The 6,901-nt window shown below is 38.5% G+C and overlaps 1 long non-coding RNA gene across 1 annotated transcript in view; it reads left to right on the forward strand.

The window, feature by feature from the left end:
- Nucleotides 1–315: 315 nt before the first annotated feature.
- LOC112137616 overlaps nt 316–6,901 on the forward strand; it is a 12,011-nt gene continuing 5,425 nt past the window's right edge. Inside the window, exons 1-2 of the long non-coding RNA XR_002917578.2 lie at nt 316–550; nt 1,908–2,023. This is a non-coding gene — a long non-coding RNA (uncharacterized LOC112137616). The remainder of the gene's footprint in view (nt 551–1,907; nt 2,024–6,901) is intronic.

A 6,901-nucleotide genomic window follows, 5' to 3' on the forward strand; every position in this document is an offset into this window, starting at 1 on the left:
TAGTAGATTTGCTGGTTTTCTTCATGTTTCTCTAAATCCGTAGAAATCCAAACTTGAGAACTGATTAGAATCAAAGTGTTTAGTAAAGAGCTTAAAACTCTCGAGGTTCCTCGGTGGGTCGAAGATGTGGAAGTGAAAATTTCAACCCAGTTCAAGAACTTTCTGAGTCAACAGCAGTGATGTAAAATGACATCATCTCCCAACAGTAAATTCATATGATATAAAGACGGTGACGTCAAATGACGAGGAGCGTCAAGAATCTTGGCAAAATGCCAGGAACGTACCATTACGTAGAAAAAGGCGGGGGAGGGGGGGGGTCGCAGTGGTACAGTCCAGCTAAACGCGCGAAGACTGATTTCAGAGCACGCGCGTGGGTAAACAGCAGTTTCTGGACGCATTTTCTGGACTTTGGCGACAGACACATTGAGCGGTGACTTTGTGAAACGAAAACCAAACTCGGAGAAAGATTTAGGAACCGTCCATCCATCCGCGCGACGGCAGGAGAGAAGACATGCTAGCTGCAGCGACACGGAGCTCCTGAGAACTGCAGGTAGAACACGTCCTTCCGCGACACGAAATAGTTCCTTCTAAAACACAATTCTCCTTTTTTTTCGAAAGAAAAATCAAATAATCTTTTTGATTTTTAAGGTTTCTATCAGTTTGTCAATTCTAAAGTAAGGTAAAACCAAGCGAGAAAAGCATTTAAGAAGAATAAGATACTTTTATTACAGATTCAAGGTCCATTTGCCACAAAGACACAACAGATAAAATACTTAAAAGCAATACAAGAAATGTACATATATATATGTAATAAAAAATGTAAAAAGTAAAATAAATAAAGAGAGACACTATGATAAAAGTACAAGAGCCAATAAAAACAATGACATAAAATTACAAAGTACAAGTATTTAGCTAAGTTGTGATAAAAATATATATTTTAAAGCAAAGTAACTCAAATAAAGTGTTTAAAAGCCACTTAAAATATCAGATGTATTCATTTATTTATTTTATAATTGTTTTAAATCAGGAGCAGACTAAAAAAAGTCAGAAAAAGCTTGTAATTGTGACGTAGGACCTACAATAGAAATCCGCGAGCTCCTCGTTCGAGCTAGCATCTCCCCTAAATTGTACAGACTGATAGCTAACCATATTGCTACCCTATTGGTTGCACCGCTAATGTTAGCTTGATGTTGTGAGGGCCTGTAAGCTAGCAGGAGAGAGTGTAAACAAAAGGATGATCGGAAATGAGTGCTAGCTGACTCAGTAAAAACAGGCTCGCCCACATCAACTCAGGTAAATTTCTGATGAACTCCTGCCACTCTGCAGAAATTATGTCCTAGTAAATGATATGATTTTAATTTTAGTATTTTGTTTAACCCTTTAAGCCTCAAAATGTCTAACTGGAGTTTTCTGCTTATTTGAACTCTGGAAGTGTCAGAGAATGTCCTGTAAATGAATGTTTTTGCCCGTATTTCCAGAAAACCTGACATTTTCACACCGTTTCCTCTTGCTTTCTGTACATCATTGCCAAACTTCAGTCTCCTCAGGAGTATACGGAAGGGTATAGAACAAAGTAACCATATTTTGTTATGTATTCTTTGTTAGCAATGACAGCAGTCAAACATTTTCTGAAAGTCTTCAGGAGGTTTTCACAAAATGTGCTGGTATTTTGGTCCATTCCTCCATGCAGATCTCCTCTAGAGCAGTGATGATTTGGGGCTGTCGCTGGGCAACACAGACTTGGAATCGTGCACAGTGACACATTTCCGTGTGTTTTAATAGACTTTTGATTGCAAGTGTTGACTTGAACACTTGTTGCTGAGGGCAGTGAGAATGCAGCTTCAGGATGTTGCATTGTTTGACGGACTATCAACCTCAGGTTAATGAAATCTTAACTCCTCCTTTAGGTCACCATCATCAAGCCGGGAAATTTCTCTGGAACCACCAACGTCTTGAAGACCAAAACTGCTTTGGATCTCTGGGTGAAACTCCACGAGGACTGAAAGAAATTCTTCAACCGTTGGTACGTGGACGAATCTAATTTTCTTTTTATTTTTTTGTTTTAGAACACAAAAGAACTGACGATTTAAAATTATTCACGAGAGAAAGCTTTAGGTTGATCAACAAGAGGACACAATCCAGTCCGTGCAAACGTAGCGGGTTGCCAACATCAAAGTTGGTCCAAATCAAACATGCGAAATGGGTGAATGACCTCCATCTGTGCTGTTGACCTACAGGGTTCCAGTAAAACTCAGACCTTTTCTGGTAACATATGAGGACTCTAAGGGTGAGATGAATCGATGAAGATGAAATCAGTAAAAGAAAATTAAACTTCTATTATGAAAATCAGTTGGAAATGGATCAAGGTGGACAGATTGGAAGCAGGTTTTAGGATGTTGTGGGAGGAACTGAGGAGGAGTTATCTTGAAGGAAGAGTGGATTTGGAATCTTCTGGAGGTAAAGAGCCTCAGGGTGGTTGGCCAGAAGCTAAAGGTTAAATTTCCTCCAAAACTTGTGGAAAGTTGAGGTCAAAGAGGATTTGGGTTAAAATGGAGGCAGATAAATTGCCAGGGTGAGTTAGGAAACGTCTAATGGAAAACAAAAGTCAAAATTAATATGAAATGTATTTATTTTCAGTGAAAAAAACAATTAAGAGATAAAAAAAAAATACCAACCATGATTTTGGTTTTTAGCGTAGCACGGCTATGGGCTAGCTGAGTCGCTGTTGCATCAAGTTTAATGGAAGATGGAAGAAAACATTTTTTGTTTTGATTATCGACTTTGTTTTATTTTCTGTAATGTCACTTTATTAGTGAACCCACACTAAAAAAACATAAAAAATCAATACGACGTTTACCAACAATGATTGGGGTTTGTAGCGTAGCACGGTGCTAAGGGTTAGCTGAGTCGTTTGGGTAATTTTTTTTTATTTTGGTTGTTGACTTTTGAAAATTGTTTTTATACAATGTTCCTTTACAAGTGAACCCACAAAAAAGTTGTTGAAAATTTGTCTAATTTCTAACAAAAATGTTTGTTGTTCCAACCTCAGCATGGAAACAGGGCTAGCTGAGTTTTTGTTGGGTCACATGTAAAATAGCAGATAAAAAAAAAAAAAAATCATCCCTTTTTTTGTTTTGGTTGCCAACTTAGTTTCTCTAAAATTATATTTAACTAGTGAACCCACACAAAAAAGTCATAAAAATAAAAAAAACATATACTAACATTGTTTGTGGTTCGTAGCTTAGTATGGTGCTAATCGCTAGCTGAGTTGCTGTTACGTTAAATTTATCAAAAGACGTCCAAAGACCATTTTTTTATTTTGGTTGCAGGCGTTGTTTGTTTTTTTTTTGTTTTTTTACATAATGTTACTTTACTAGTGAACCCGCAAAAAAGTTGCTTAAAATACTTAAAACCTATAACAAAGATGTTTGTGGTTTGTAGCCTAGCATAGAAACAGGACTTCCTTTGTGGCTGTTGCGTCAAATGAATTTGTGAGACAATTTTTCCCCCTTTTTTTGTTTTGGTTGCCAACTTAGTTTCCTACAATTATACTTTACTTATGATCCAAAAATACATTCCAAAAAAAATAATAAAATGAATACAAACAATGTTTGTGGTTCGTAGCTTAGCATGTTGCTAAGGGCTAGCTGAGTCGCTGTTACGTTAAATTTAACGCAAGATGTTTAAAGACCATTTTCTCCCTTAGTTTCTTTCGCAATGTTACTTTAGTAGAGAAACCCACTCACTTTTGATGCTAAACTGGACCCCGTTCTAGTGTTACATAAGCTAGCATGCTACAATGGTGCTAAAGCTAACACAACAGCTCCTATCTCGTTTCTGGAGTGTCTCTGTACTACACTTGTTCATTTATACAACCCACAGAGTTCACCGTAGCTGGATAAAGCAGATAAAGGGCTGGTACCAAAGGACACTCTGATGTAGCCGACACATTTTAAGCTAACTTGAAGCTAGCCAGTGTCTTGGATTACTAAAGAAAATTTCAACAAAGGAGAAAAATCTGATTTTTGTGTTGAAAGCTGTATGTATGTGTTTGCAAAACCATGGACGTTTGTCCAGTTTTTGAAAAGGTTATTCCCCTAAGCTTTCTCTATGTTTTTTCTTTTTTGGGGGTGTGGGGGTGGGGGGTATATGTCCCACTATGTTGTCCGTGCTGATTGTGCACTGCAATCAGGGCCTCCCAAAATAATCCAAACAGTTTGTACTGTACTGTACTGAAACCAGAACCGTCGTCTCGACCCTAATTTAGATCCTCCGCAGCCCCCGGCCGGTGTCACTGCGGCAGGTGAAGGCCCGTCGCAGCTAAAAACGTCGCGGCGTGCAAAGACTTGCGGTCAACTTAATACACTGCAAAATATAGCGATAAGCGTCGGGCATTCACAGCCAGCCGGCGGATCGGACAGATTACACTCTGAGACCGCAGGAGGACACGGTGTGAGCTGTGGGGCCACCGTTTCTGATTTCTTGGCAGAAACTTTCAAAGTAGATTGTTGGAGCGGAGGAGGTTTCCTTATCTTGGGGAATTTCCCTAAATTTTCACCTGTTTCCAGGCCGCCCCTCCCCCGTTGCTCCGGTCGACACTTTACCAGGTCAAAGGTCAAATGTTTAGGTGTGTTCAAATGGAGAGTTTGAGGTCCAAGATCATCAAGCCGTTCACCTGGTGATTCAAAAATGTCTTGGAATATTTTAATATTCATCATTTTAAAAATATGTTGAAAATAAATTGAATATTTTGCATTACTCAACTATTTAGGAGGGGATTATGTAACACTGTGGAGTAGAAAACTAGGAGTATTTGTCCTCATGGGATTCCATAGATGGCATAGTTTACAGCGATTACTCAATGTGGTCGTGTGCAAGCACCTGATCTACACAGTCTCCCAACTCGACTTACATGGACGTACGTTTGGTTTGGGTCTCCTCCGCATCACTTTTTGACATTTTGGTGTCCACAACTCATCGCTTTTTTCCATACGGACTGTTCCCATTAAATCACGGCTCCCCAACCCTCAAGACGTGGTACTGGGCGAGGAACCAGCACCAGGATATGGTTAGGGTACCAGTCTACGTCCTGAGGGTTAGGGACCCCTGAATATAGCGCCGATGGCCCGGTACCAAGGGGCTTTCGGATCGGTACCTGTTTGTGGCCTGGAGTGCTGAGGACCCATACTGCAGGGGTCCCGTGGGCCATTTGCGGCCCCCAAGTTGATATTTTGCGTCCCCGCCGTAATATGAATCGTCGTTGGATCTGTTAGCTAGCGTCGTTAGCTCCTGTCGTTTCACAGAAGATATTAATTAGTAGTACATAGACATGAACAAATGTTCAGTAAACTTATTCAGTAGACATAGACATTGGACCCCAGGCTAACATTAGCGGTGCAACATAAATGGAGATTGAAGCAATCCAGCCGTACAGTTTTGATAGATGCTAGATTGGATGAGGAAAACATAGCTATACGTGGATCTAGTCGACTATATGTGGATGCATCGGAATGAGGGGTCATAAATAGGATCTTTTTGCATTTTTTTGTCTGCTCCTGAATTACAATGATTTGAATAATGACATATGCAGAAATTGAAATTTGAGCTTAATTGTCTTTTTATAAGTCCTCCATTATGCCCAATGAGGCAAATTGAATTTGTGATATTGGGCTATATAAATAAAATTGAATTGAATTGAATTGAATTACAAGAACACGTTAAATACACAAATCTTATTGGAGCGGCTCTTTATACTGTTATCTCAGGGGTCCCCAAACCACGGCCTGTAGGCCCGATCTGGCCCTCCTCCACATTTGGCCAGGCCCCCACACTGTTTTGGCTGAATTAAAAAAAATGTCATGTTTTTTTAGGCTAATTTGGCATTTAGCTAAAATTTCAGCTACATGCTAGCTGTTTTAGCTAATTTAGACTTTTTTCGTTTTTTTGGGCTAATTTGAAGTTTAGCTAATATTTTTGCTAGCTTTTTTGGCTAAATTCGAGATTTTTCCATTTTTTTTAGGCTAATTTTGCTTTTAGCTAATATTTCAGCTACATGCTAGTTGTTTTAGCTAATGTAGACTTTTTTCGTTTTTTTGGGCTAATTTGGAGTTTAGCTAATATTTTAGCTTTATGCTAGCTGTTTTGGCTAAATTAGAGATTTTTCCCTTTTTTTAGGCTAATTTTGCATTTAGCTAATATTTCAGCTACATGCTAGTTGCTTTAGCTAATTTAGGTTTGTTTCCATTTTTTAGGCTAATTTTGAGTTTAGCTAATATTTTAGCGTTATGCTAGGTGTTTTGGCTAATTTAGGCTTGTTTCCGTTTTTTAGGCTAATTTGGAGTTTAACTAATAGTTTAGCTTTATGCTAGGTGTTTTGGCTAAATTAGAGATTTTTCCAGTTTTTTTAGGCTAATTTGGCATTTAGCTAAAATTTCAGTTACATGGTAGCGGTTTGAATAATTTAGGCTTTTTTTTAGTATTTTAGGCAATTTTGAAGTTTAGTTAATATTTCAGCTACATGCTAGCGTTTTTTTTGGCTCATTTGGCACCTCACTAATATTTTAGCTAGCTATCAGATTCAACATTTTCCACTATCAGCTTCAGTGTTTTTAGCTATCAATCTAAGCATCTTCATCTATTATTCTATGTTGTATATCTAATTTTAAACTGTTGTAGCATAATTTTTTCTGTAAAGATGACATACATGAATTATTTAAAATTTGGCTGTGTGTGGCTTTCTGGAAAACCATAAAAGTTTACATTGAGGGTTTGATTGATACACTTCTTCTGTTAGCCTACAAACTGACCCTGGGGTCCCGTCAGAGAAGAAAACAGTTATGTGGCCCTCACAAGAAAACGTTTGGGGACCCCTGTGTTATATAGGTGTTCATCACCTGATTGG

This window comes from Oryzias melastigma, linkage group LG1 (assembly GCF_002922805.2).
Source record: "Oryzias melastigma strain HK-1 linkage group LG1, ASM292280v2, whole genome shotgun sequence".
Lineage (NCBI taxonomy): Eukaryota > Metazoa > Chordata > Actinopteri > Beloniformes > Adrianichthyidae > Oryzias > Oryzias melastigma.